This window comes from Tupaia chinensis, unplaced genomic scaffold (genome assembly GCF_000334495.1).
Source record: "Tupaia chinensis unplaced genomic scaffold, TupChi_1.0 Scaffold000320_1, whole genome shotgun sequence".
Classification (NCBI taxonomy): Eukaryota; Metazoa; Chordata; class Mammalia; order Scandentia; family Tupaiidae; genus Tupaia; species Tupaia belangeri.
The window spans coordinates 6,652,029-6,666,015 of NW_006159813.1; positions in this window are offsets into that span (position 1 = coordinate 6,652,029).

Sequence of the window (13,987 nt, forward strand, 5' to 3'; positions counted from 1 at the left end):
GCCCCGAGGGAGGAAGGAGCTTGATGCATTTGGGGGCGCGGAAATCAGGGAGGGAAGGGAGACCATGGCAGGTGAATCCAGACCCTGGTGTCTCTGCGGCATAACGTGGCATGACAGACCAAGTGGCACCAGTGCAGTGTTTTATTTAAGGACGGACACGGTGGGGTGTGCATTTGCAACTATCGTGCAGCTGCTGCGGAGAAACTAAACGGAGCTGGAGAGGGGCAGGAGCGGGGGAAGAGCTTTTCAGAACCTGTTGGTCACACCCAGGAGTTTCAGCTTCATCCTTCAACTCACTGCTCATTTTTAATTTTAATTTTTTTTCAGGGCAAATCTGTACTAAACACACAGCATGAGTGACTGTCAGACACATGTTGAGGGGGAAAAAAGCCCAGGTACAAAAGAATATCTAACTTATTCCATGTGGAAAACTGAAAGTAGGATTACTGGGCTAAATTCAGGATTTTTTAAACGAATTATTTAATTTTATTTATTATCATTTATTTTTAAATTTGGCTAAAGAGAGAGAGAGAGAGAAAGCCGCCAGGTCTGGGACTTGAACTACAGCCAACCATGTGGGAGGCCAGCACCTTAACCACCATGCCACTGACAGATTGTCAGACTTTTATTTTGTCTAAGAAGTAAATTTAAAAGATTGGTGGTCTCCTTCCATTAAAACCATCATATTGTAAAAGAAAAAGAGTAATTGAACAACAAAGCAGAAGGGTCATTATTTCCACATTGAGAATGTCTCTGTGCATCAAATAGATCGCACAGTTTGAAAAACTTCTGAGACTGACAACATTACTTTGATCATTTTATGGAAAGTTGGTGGAAACTTCAAACCCCCTGGTTTAGCATGCATGCCCAAAATCCCTAGGAGAGAGTGGAGGAGAAGGGACTACGGCATGACCATTCCCCCTAGAGGGTGACTTCGCAACTGTTCCTTGCTGAGGAGCACATGCACCCTATAACAAAAACTAAATAATAATAATAATAAAGTTTTATTGGCACACAGTTATAGCTAATCCTTTACATACTGCTTGTTAACTGTGATAGAAACAGCATTAAGTAGTTGCCACAGAGATCATATAAGACCTGCAAAGCCTAAAGTAAGAAAAAAGCTTGTTAACCCCTGGCCTAGAGGACAAAATTTTTAGTTTTGCTTGATTTAATGTTTATTTCTGGCGCTCAAGAGACAAAGAGCTAGAGAAATACGAGCACTCTCCTCAGGGTTCACACTGTAATCCCCCATTCAGCCTGGAGCCAGGAGCACAGGCATGAATGTGCTTGTCCACTGTGCACAGGCCAACCTGGGACACAGACTCTTACCTTCCCCGTGGTTTCCAGCATTGCAGAGCTGGGCCAAAGTCTTAGCTTTTCCTTTTAGAGCTCAAAGCTTTCCAGAATCTGACTCTTCTTTTCAGAGTTCCTTCCGGTGTGTGTGAAAAACTTGCTTCAGTCCCGCATAGCCAGTGAGATTCTTCTGCTCTATGCTTTTCCTCTAGTCATCTTCATTGGCTGGACTGATGGGCTCATTTCTCATTCCTGTTCCTTTGCTGTTGCATGAGTGCCTACTCCATGAAGCCTTCCCTAACTTCTCATTCCTATGCAGTTCAGAATTTGGGGCTTTTGGATTTCCTATTGCCTTTCTTTCAAACCTCTTTAAAGATAGTTGCTGCATGTGGATTGTGTATTACCTAGGGTTGCAAAAAAAATAAACCTCCAAATTTTACTTGCATAAATAGGCAGATAATTATTTCTCTCTTTCTCGAAAGTCCAGAAGTGAGCCATCAAACTTAAGCTTGCTGCTCTGCCATGCATGGCCTCCATTTCCAAATTCACCTCATAGCTCAATGTGGCTGCTCTGGCTCAAGCCATCACACCTTGGTTCTAGTCAGGAAAAAAAAAATGGCAAACATGCTTTTGCTTACGTTGCTTTGACTAGAACTCAGAACTTATTTATGTTGTCACACCTATCTATAAGGGAAGCTAACTACCCAGCTGTAAGGTAGTCCCCTGCCCTGCTACCCTCAGTATCAAGTGCCTAAGGCTGAAGGAAAAACTAGGCTCTGGAGGGAGAAATAACCATGCATCTGTGCATCATGAGTGTCTATGACTGTGTCCACTAAAGCTCTGAGCCCTAGCACATTCCTCAGGCTGGCAGAGATAAAGAATAGCCACCTACTTAGCATCTTTTCCTCCTCTTCCCAGTAGTATCACCTCAGCTTTGCTTTGGGGGAGCCATGCTTCTTTCTTTCCTTTTTTATTTTTAGGTTTTTGCCATATGTTACATTTACTCTCCAGAGAGAGACAGAGAAAGGGAAATCACCGCTAAGGGGGGTTGGCCACAACACAGTCCCTTCTCCATTCTTCTCTTGGGATTTTGGGCACATACTCCCATGTTCCTGATGTGATTTTCAAGGTGCTGGGTCCAGGACTTGAACTGTGGTCAGCCATGTGGGAATCCACCACATACACCATCAGTTAGCCCACGGGGCCCGCCATGTTTTCAAGGGTGGAGATGTCAATCAAGGTGCTGTCCTTCCCAGGTCAAGGGACCAACTAGACTTCCAGAGAATTGAAGTCTTGAATAGAGGATGCAAGGACTGAAAATAGTTGGCCCTGGTCATCTAGACCAGAGGGCCTTGAAGGGTGTCACCACGGTACCCTGCTCCCTGTGTGTTCTGACTCCGTTCTTCAAGGTTTGAGAGTTACCCAGTAATCTTCCAAGAACGTCCCGCTTTGCTTACGTGATCCAGAGTTGGCACTTGCTGTTTATAACTGAGAAAATCCTGATGAATACCTTATAGTCAGGGCTTAAAAATGGATGAGTAGGGGACCAGCATTTAGCATAATGGTTATGTCACTGGACTCCCAGGTAGTCGACTATGGTTCAAGTCCTGGACTTGGTGGCTTAAAACTCATATGGGGCGGGGACCAGCAGTTGGCATAATGGCTATGTCACTGGACTCCCATGTGGTTGACCACGATTCAAGTCCCGGACCCAGTGGCTTAAACTCATGCTGGGTGCGTGTGTGTGTGTGTCCAAGATCCCCAGAGGAGAATGGAGGAGAAGGGATTGAGGCGTGGCCATCCCCACCCCCCGAGGTGATTTCTCGCTCTCTGTCTCTCTGTCTCTCTCTATCTTTCTGGCTTGCGCATATGCCCTATAGCAAAAACCTCTCCAAAAAAAAAAAAATCAAAACAAAACAAAACAAAACCTTCACATGGGGCATGTGTGCATGCATGTCCAAGATCCTGAGAGGAGAATGGAGGAGAAAGGATTGTGGTGTGGCCATCCCCCCGGGAGTGATTTCTCACTTTCTGTCTCTCTGTCTCTCTGGCAAGTGCATGGGCCCTATAGCAAAAATCTCTTAAAAAAAAAAATAGCTGGAATGAATCAGTATGGATCATAAAGCCCTCCCCTCACCGGCCTCAGTAAATGTTCCTGTTGGAACTGAATGAAGACATGGGTTATTCAAGCAACTGAGGCACCCTTCAAAGAGGACGAAACCACTGAGCTCCTAGGGTTTTCAGTGTCACCACCTGCAGTCTCCCAGCCGAAGAGGGCCTCGTGTTTTCCTTGCTTGTTAGATCCATCAGTCTGAGCTGGAGAAGGTACAAAACAGAACAAAACAAAATCCCAGGCCACTCCCTGGAGGCTGGGGCCAAATATTAAGTCATCAGGAACTATGTGACATATTTTTGCATAGAAAAATAAGTCACGACTTTCCTCGACAACCTGATACTTCTCTGTGATGGATTGTTGACCTCTGGATGTTATCGGTCAGGATCTTTGTAAAGGTTGTCCTCTGCTCATGGTGACGTGCTTATTCCTAGACTATCAAAGTTATCCTAAGAAGTGAGATCATTAGGCAAACCTATTCAAAACATGAAACCCTTGGGGCTGGCAGGTGGCATGGTGTTAAGGGCACTGGATTCCCACATGGCTGACCATGGTTCGAGTCCCAGATCTGGTGACTTGCTTTCTCACTGTTTCTCTCATGCTCTGTCCCTCTCTGGTCAAATTTAAATAAATAAATAAAGTTAAATAAAATAATTCTTTTTTTTTTTTTTAAATGAAACCCTCCAGGATTAGACCTTCTCTTCCACTTTCCTAATGTGCAAAAAGATCAGGAACATTTCTGTGATTTTTCCTACTGCATCCCAACCACCACCACTTTATTTGGGGCCCCACAGGTGCTTAAAATACTTAGGCAAATGTCTAGTCATGAGGGGGCTGGGTTCCTAATATTTGCAGTGAGTTCGCTGATGGAGAATATGCATTTTACCATAGGAGCAGTGATGTTTCTGTGCCGGGCAAAATGACTGACGGTCTTTCTGTCTGTTCCCCTCTCGTACACGGTCACTCTCCTGGACATATTCCACACACACACACGCACGCACATGCACACGCACGCACACACACTGTCTCTCCTTTATGTCCTGGTCTGTGAGAGGCTATAGATAAAAGCAGAAGACTGAATACCAGATTGTTCATGTAGATATTTTTGAATACCAGGGTAACGGGCAAGACCTCTCTCCATCTCTCATCGACATGAACCAATTTTCCTTTCAATAATCATGATTGGTTGTATAATTAGTCTACAAATAATTACACACCCACAAGAAGAGAAAACGGACCATCAAGGACAAAGCATCTCTTAGGATATTACTATTCTAATCGTTTAATTGCAGTGGTTTTAGGATAGGAGTGTTCACAAACCAACACAAACTCAATGCTGGCTTAAGTCAGCATATTTAAAACAATGGTTTCTTAGGCCAGCACGAGGCGAGAAGCTGCACGGATACAAGGGCTGTATTTGTGTATGATGTATCTTCAGTGTGAAGTCACATTGCGCAGGGTCTTCAAAAAGTTTATGGAAATGCGTATTATGAAAAACATGATACATAGATTTCTTTTTTTTCTTTTTCTTTTTTTTTTTTGGAGAGGTTTTTGCTATAGGGTGTGTGCGCTCGCCAGACAGAGACATAGAGACAGAAAGCGAGAAATCAACCCCCCCAGAGGGGATGGTAACGCCGCAATCCCTTCTCCTCCATTCTCCTCTCAGGATCTTGGGTACGCACGCACACGCGCCCGGTGTGAGTTTTAAGCCACCGGGTCCGGGATGCGAACCACAGTTGACTACGTGGGAGTCCAGCGACATAGCCATTACGCTAACTGCTGGTTCCCATGATAGATTTCAAAAAATGTTTGCAGCAAAATAAACTGGTACTTTAATTCCATTTCTTTTTCTTTTTCTTTTCTTTCTTTTCTTTTTTTTTTTTGGAGAGATTTTCACTGTAGGGCGCGTGCGCTCGCCAGACAGACAGAGAGAGACATAGAGACAGAAAGCGAGAAATCATCCCCCAGGGGGGATGGTCACGCCGCAATCCCTTCTCCTCCATTCTCCTCTTGGGATCTTGGGCACACATGCACACGTGCCCAGCGTGAGTTTTAAGCCACCGGGTCCGGGACACGAACTGCGGTCGACTACATGGGAGTCCAGCGACATAGCCATTATGCTAACTGCTGGTTCCCTCTTTTTTTTTTTTTTTTTTTTTTTGAAGTCCCCTTGGGAAGGAAGGATAGAGCCGCATGGTGTAGCAGAGAGCTTTAGAAGACAGAGTTGCCATTTTAGGCTTGGAACTACAGTTGTGTTTTGATGGAGGTTTTTCCCATCTCTTGTGTAAAATGAGAAGGTGGGACTAAATTTTTCTAGCTCGGACACTGGTAAACTGGTCCATGGGCCAAATTGAGCTCACTACTTGTTTTTGTCAATAAAGTTTTATTGTGGGGCCAACAGATGGCATGATCGCTATGTCACTGGTCTCCCACAAAGTTGACTGCTGAGTCTTGAACCCACTGACTTAAAACTCAACATTTTCCAAAAGGAGAATAGAGGAGAAGGGATTGGGGCATGGCCATTCCCCTAGGGAGTGATTTCATACTTTCTATCTCTGTGTTTCTGTCTCTCCAGCGAGTGCATACACCCCTGTAGCAAAAATCTCTCTTAAAAATAAATAAACAAAGTTTGATTGAAACTACTCCTGCTCATTCATTTACATATTATCTGTGACTGCTTTTCTGCAGCAATGGTGGCTTGGAATAGTTGTGACGAAGACCTTATGATTTGCAACATTTGAACTATTCCTTTGCTCTAGGATACATATACTCACCAAGAGAGACAGAGAGAGAGTGAGAGAGAGAGCGAGAGCGAGAGAGAGAGAGAGAGAAAGTGAGAAAACAAGCTGCTAGGTTGCAGACTCGAACCATGGCTGGTCATGTGGGGGGCTGGAACCTTAACCACCATGCCACGTGCTCACTCCCTCTCCGTTGAGTCTTTATGTGAATCTGTTCTGCCTAGGGTTTGGTTTTTCACTCCTGTGACTTTGGGGATGGGGTTCATAGTTTCTTCTTGGATCGATGTCGAGGCAACCCAGCGAAAGGAAAGAAATAGTCAAAGGACCAGCCTTGGAACTTCCGCCAGCCACCCTGTTGCATGGCCCATCTCTTTACTCTCTTCATCTACTGCTGGAAGGTGGCCCAACTGACTGATCCAAGAGGAGGAATTTTTATTTTTAAGAATTATTTATTTATTGATTGATTCATTTATTTAATTTGGCCAGAGAGAGACACAGAGAGAGAGAAAGTGAGAAAGCAAGCCACCAGGTCTGGGACTTGAACCATGGTCAGCCATGTGGGAGTGTTCAACACCTTAACCACCACGCCACCTGCTAGTCCCCTGAGAGGAGGAATTTGAGGCGTGGGGATGGCAACATTCATCTTTAGAATAATGCTCTAAAGTTAGAAACTTGCCGGAGGGATTGATCGCACGTCAGCACCTTCATACGATCTGTAAACTAGGTACCGGGGTCCTTCCCGTCCCGTCCCTTAACCAGATTATGGACGTTTCTGCACCGTGTCTTTTCATTGATTCTCGGAAACATTTTTCCTTGCTGCGCAGAACAGTCATCATTTTCCTGAAGACGTTCAGGCGACGGGACCCTCCGGCGTATGTGTGCGTGTTTCCCTCTGGTGCTCTTCTTGGGCTTCTGAATTATAGATTATACCCTTCTGTGTGCCTTTTCATTTATCCCATGGATGCTGAAACTGTTTTAACCGACCTTGCACTTTTCCCACTTAGGGCTTTGTAGGGAAGACAGCCCTAATTTTCTGGACAAATGACCCCTTCCTGCACCAGCTGTGTCTAATCAAATCCCCGGGCCTCCTCCCCACCAGAGATAATGCTGGATCAAATGTATCCAGTTAGATTCCTTGGGGAATACAGACCCTTGGTCTGGCAGGCCTGGAGACCCCGAAGCAGGGTGTAACCAAGGCTGGGAATTGCCTCCCCTCTGGAACATGACGAGAGCCATTACAATGTACTGACCCTGCTCCCCATTAAAACACACACGTCGTGACTCAGCGTGGGCTGGTAGGCCTTGCTTTTCCTCGGGGGAAGTCTGTCCCTGTTTGACTCTGATTTCTGGGATGAGCTGAACAAAATAAGGAAGAGCAAACATTTCTGAATTGTCTCCCTCCTGCGCCCTCTTGACTGACTAGACAAGATCAGGGATTTCCAGATCCCAGTCTTTCTCCTGAATCTTGTCTCTGCAGTCCACATGGTCCTTCTATCTCTGAGGCTATGAGAGAAGTTCATATATGCCAGCCAGTGGTGTAGTGGTTAAGGCAGCTGGGTCTCACTGTTCAAGTCCTGGATCGGGCAGCTTGAAAAATATGCTTGGTACAAGTGCATGCATGCCCAAAATCCCAAAAGGAGACTGGAGAAGAGGGGATTATGATGTGGCTGTCCTCCTGGGGTGGCAGGGGTGGGGTGGGGGTGGGGAGAATGCTTTCTCTTTCTTTCTTTCTTTTTTTTTTTTTTTGGAGAGGTTTTTGCTATAGGATGTGTATGCTCACCAGAAAGACAGAGAGAGACAGAGAGACAGAAAGTGAGAAATCACCCCTCGGGGGGATGGCCATGCCGCAATCCCTTCTCCTCCATTCTCCTCTCGGGATCTCGAGCACACACACACATGCGCCAGGCATGAGTTTTAAGCCACTGGGTCCGGGACGTGAACCGCAATTGACTACATGGGAGTCCAGCGACATAGCCATTACACTAACTGCTGGTCCCGGGATGCTTTCTCTTTCTCACTTTCTGTCCAGCAAGTATATGTGTTCTATAGCAAATTAAAAAAAAAAGAGAGAGAAAGAGATGAAGTTGATGAGTTAAAGATGAGGGAGATGACAGTATAGATATTTTGTATACGGGTCCATGTTTTTTACTGTCTTTCTTCAAGAGTTGAAATAAAGTACTAGGAATGAAATGTTTTCTAGAACAGGGAGTCTCAACCGATCATGTTCCCATGAATCTATTAAAATGCTAGTTCTGATTGTATAGCTCTAGGCAATGCTGAGGATTCTTAATTTCTTTTTCTTTACTTTTTTTTTTTTTTAAATTTGGAGAGTTTTTTGCTATAGGGTGTGTGTGCTCACCAGAAAGACAGAGAGAGACAGAAAGCGAGAAATCACCCCCAGAGGGGATGGCCATACTGCAATCCCTTCTCCTCCATTCTCCTCTCAGGATCTTGGGCATGCACGCATACGCGCCCAGTGTGAGTTTAAGCCACCAGGTCCGGGACTCGAACCACGGTCAACTATATGGGAGTCCAGCGACATAGCCATTATACCAACTGCTGATCCCAAAGGGATTCTTAATTTCTAATAATCTCCCACATGATACCAGTGTTTCTGGTTTAAGGACCACACTTGGAAAAAGAAGGTGGGTGGAAAAACAAAAAACAAAAAACAAAAAACTGCTGGCGTAGTGGTTAAGGTGCTAGATTCCTATAGTCGTCTGCGATTCGAGTCACAGACCTGCTGACTTGAAACTTATGCCGGGCATGTGCCCCAAATCCCTAGAGGAGAATGAAGGAGAAGGAATTAGGGTGTGCCTGGTGAGAGTGTCAAGTCTCTGGGTCCAGCACTTGAACCGGGGTCAGCCATGTAGGAGTCCAGCACCTTAGCCGCTACGCTACCTGCTGGTCCAATGACATGGCTTCTCATGTGTAAAGCACACTTTGCAAATACTGGATTTGCAAATTCCCAATGGTGGCATTTCACCAAAACCTCCGAGCTGACTCCATCTCTGCTGACTTGTTAATGTAGCTCTGTTCTCTCTCCTAACACTGGCTTCCCAAACTCTGCTCCTTCTTTTTTTGATGTCTAACAGGCAGACTTTGGCAGGTCAGAAATCCCAAAGATACTCAGGTGCCGATGTCTGAGCACTACGTGTAAACTGGGGCTGCACAAGCATCATAGAATTGATGGAAATCTTTTACACGATTTCATTAAACACTTTGCTCCCTGTTGCTTGTATTTTATTTTTTTTAATCTTTTATTATTAGTATTATTATTTTTCATGCCAGAGAGATTGTGCATTGGCCAGAGAGATGGAAAGACAGAGAGAGGAAACCCTCATCTCCCCCCAACACCTGTCCCCATGGGGCATGGTCATGCTGCAATCCTGTCTCAATTTCTCCATTCTTTTGGGATTTGGGGCCCTCGTGTGCATGCATCCAGGTGGTTTTCAAGTCATAGGGACTGGGATTTGAACCAATGTCAGCCATGTAGGATTTGGCTTCCTTAACAACTAGGGTGTGGAACTGGCCCTTTATTATTATTTAGTTATTATTATTATTTTTTAGGTTTTTGCCATAGGGTACGTGCACTCACCAGAGAGGAGAGAGACAAAGAGAGAGGGAAAGTGAGAAATCACTCCCCCAGGGGGATGCCACATCACAGTCCCCTCTCCATTCTCCTCTTGGGATCTTGGGCACACACGCACATGTGCCCAGTGTAATTTTTAAGCCACCAGGTCTGGGACTCCAACCATGTTGGCCATGTGGGAGTCCCGTACCTTAACCACTGTGCCACCTCACCTGCTGGTCCTGGCCCTTTATTTTTAAATCTTGAATCGACTCTGCCAAGTTTTTTTTTTTTTTTCTTTTATGTTTATTTATTTATTTCTTCTGTGAGCAAGAACAAGAGAGAGAAAAAGAGAGAACCTCAACAGAGTCTTGATATTGTAGTCCACCCTCCGCTTCTGCCAGACTTCATCATGTACTGTGTATGCTTGGCATGCTCAGGGAAATTTCCAGATGCGAACCCAGAACCTTCGCATGTGGGTCAGCCTTGCAAAGTGTCCTGTTTTGGTCCTGCACCACCAGCAGGCTCCTCTGCTAAGTTTTAGAAGCGATGCAGAAAGGCTTTCAAATCAAATTCCCCACCTGTGCAGACTCTAGGAAAAACTAGAGTCCCATGTCAAATGCTACATGACTAGTTGGTTTCTGAGGAGGGTTGGAAACACACGGAGAAATGCCTTTTCTCAATCTACTTCTTCCTATGCAGGGCTGGGGCCCTGCCCCTCCATCCTTCCCCAGAAGCCCCAGGGTTAATCTTCTTAAATGACAATTAACAGGTGGGACATCTTGAAATCCCCATGGCAAGACCTCTGGGTCTATAAATCTGCAATGGGACCAACGCTTGGAATTCTTAATCAAGCCTGTTTCCTTTATTAACCTCCAAGAGCGACAGTGATTTATAAGCAGGGCTTCCATTTGGTCCAGAAAATGAAATTCATTTCACAAACCCATAAGTGTGGTCCAAATCAATTGGCCACGATACTTTCCTATTTCATGCTCCGTGTCACACTGATCTTTTAACTTGATTGTTCTATTACCAAGTATTCACTTAAAAGCCCCTGCTGGGTCTTTGTGCCTCACGGAAATAATATTAGCCCCAGCACAAAGATCATTAGTGATACCAAGGCTGGGCTTTAGAGGACTCCGATTGGAAAGGATAGCAGAGGAACCGAGAGAAGGCCGGGAGGTAATGAGGCTTGAGTCATCTCTTTGGGTGCCAAGGTTCTTAACTGACGGAGGACTGAGTGATCATGGGAACCCCTTGGGTCCCTCCAAAGCTTGCCAAATCAGCATCTCTGAGAATGGTGGGGAATGATATCTTGAGAACCCTACAGCGGAAACTAAAGATTCTCTACCAAGACCAGGGTGTTCCTCCCACAGGTATTTGTGCACGTCGCTGTGTGGCACTCGGGATACATCGGCACATGGAATAGACAGGAATCCCTAGCTTTTTGGATGTGGTAGCCATTTAGTTGATCGTGGAGAATATAGTCATAGTGATGAGTAACATTCATCAACATGCATTCGACTGTCTTATTGAGGGACCAGCAGATGGTGTAATGGGTACATCGCTGGACTCCCACATGGTTGACAGTGGTTTGAGTCCCAGACCCAGTGGCTTAAAATCAAGCCAGGGACCAGCAGTTAGTGTAATGGCTATGTCTCTGGACTTCCATGTAGTCGACTGCGGTTTGAGTCCCAGACCCGGCAGCTTAAACTCACGCCGGGCACGTGTGCATGCGTGCCCAAGATCCCGAGAGGAAAATGGAGGAGAAGGGATCGCGGCATGGCCATCCCCCCGGGGGGTGATTTCTCGCTTTCTGTCTCTCTGGTGAGGGCACGTGCCCTAGAGTAAAAGTCTCTTTAAAAAAAAAACAAAACGTTGTCTTTCAGCCTGGACAGTTCCCACTTGTCTTCCAACTTAGCCTTCTCCACCTCCTCCATGAATCTTTTCTAGACACCATTCCCTTCCCCGCCTTGCTGGGATTGCTAACCATGTGAGCCACAGGCAGCCTGTCTGTATTCCCGCTGCTGCTCTATTCCCCCCCTTCTTCTCCATTCTCCCCTTGGGATCTTGGGCATACATACACACACACACACACACACACACACACACATGCGTGCCTAGTGTGAGTTTTAAGTTGCCGGGTCCAGGACATGAACCATGGTCGACTACGTGAGAGTCCAGCTACATAACCATTATGCCATCTGCCGGTCTCACGATAACAACTCTTATTATGGGGAATTTTATGTACAGAAGCTCCTTGAGGCTCAGGCTGGCTGGATATTCAGGGTGCGAGGGGCGGGGGCCTGTGGGAGATGGAATTGAATAGGTCGGAAAGGGCCAAACCGTTGGAGAGCTGTGTCCATGTTTAGGGAATCTGGACCTTCTTGAGGCCGTTAAGAAGATGTTGGTTTGACAGTACAAGGGGACTTCAAAAATGTGTAGAAAAATGGAATTATAGTACAGGTTTATTTTAGTGCAAAAATGAAATTCATCCAGTGTTTTCATAATACACATTTTTCCATAAGTTTTCTGAAGGCCCCCTTGGATCAAACCGTAGATTTCTGAGAGATTTCTACTATGGGGCACATGCACTTGCCAAAGAGACAGAGACAGGAAGTGAGAAATCGCCCACTTGGCGGGATGGCCACATTGCAATCCCTTTTCCTCCGTTCTCCTCTCAGGATCTGGGGCATGCATGCACACATGCCCGGTGTGAGTCTTAAGCTGCTGAGTCTAGAACTCAAACCACAGTCGACCTCACAACCAGCAACACAACCATTATCCAGTTGCTGGTCCCACATCTTAAATTTCTGAAGGAGCCTTTCTACTGACTGCAGTGATGCAGAAACTGGGTTCAGCTTGAGCAAACAGCCCATGCAGCCAGGCCAGAGGTTATCTCAACAACTCACACACGTGTCAGCCCACGCGCTGGAGAAGTTCGGGAAGCGCCTCTTTAGAGAAATGGTCTTTCCGGCCCTCTCAGCAGGGAAGTAGCCATCTGAGAAGAAGCAGAGGCACTTTGGGAGTGTCTAGAGCCAGGCTTAGGCAGACAGCTAGCTGGTTGATGATGTCAATACTGATAGCCTCGCGCCTTGTCAGTTGGTGTTAAAAATATCTAGATCATTTGGGTCTCTAGACCGCCCATTCCCCAGGCCATGGCCTGCTTGGTTTGGACAAAAGGCCACAGAGTGCAGAACACACAATATCCACAAGGCAGAGATGTCGAATTCGGAATATTTCTGTTTCTATCAGAAGGAAGTGAGGGACAGAGCCGCCAGAGCAGAACAAGTGTCACCCAGCTAATGGGTGCCACCTGGTGACCTCTTGGTGATAATGGTGTCAGACACATGATAAAGACTTGCAATGGCAGGAAACACCCGATGTTTACAGAGCAATTTTCTCTGCATGGGTTCAAAGTGCAAATTGCTCTTGTTGAGATGGAAATCCTCAGAGAGCTCAGAAGGTGAGTCTGTGCTAGCCTGGTCCTTACTGCCGGGAGGTGCACATTCCATCACTTTCATCATGGCCACCGTTGGCTTCAGGGTCTCCACCACCGTCTTCATCACCACCTTCTTGGCATCTTTTTTAAGCTAAGCCGTGCTGACTGCTTCCTATCTGAATGTCCTTATATTGCCTATGGGGCCCTATAGGATCTGGCCCCTGACTTATTTTCTGTCCACTTCCCTGTTTGTTCTTCTTCAGTCACACACACAAATTTTGGAGTCCAGGAGCCAGCGGTGGCATGGGGGTTAAGGCACTGGACTCTCACATGGCCAACCATAGTTTGAATCCTGGACCAAGTGGCTTGAAAAATCACACCGGGTGCTTATGCATGTATGCCCCCAAATTCTCAGAAGACAGTGGAGGAGAAAGGATTGTGGTGTGGCCATTCCCCCTGGGGGGCGGGGGGGGGAATAATTTCTCACTTTCCTCTCACTGTCTCTATCTCTGGGGAGTGCACATGGTCTCTGGCAAAAACCTGAAAACAAACAAACAAACAAACAAAACATTACTAGGGTACAGAGAAAGTAATGAGGAACACACAGTATTTGCATTGTGTGGATTTTGTGTGCACTTGGCCATCTCAGTCTTATGCCCACCTTGGGACCTTTCCTAATGTCCTCACCTTCTTCAAGTTTCTTCTGAAATATCACCTTTTCAGTGAGGCTCACCCAGACCATCCTTTTTGACACTGATACTTTTTCCCTCCCGAATTTCTATCACTTTGTTCCCCACCACCCATGGCACTTAATCTTTTGAGTATAC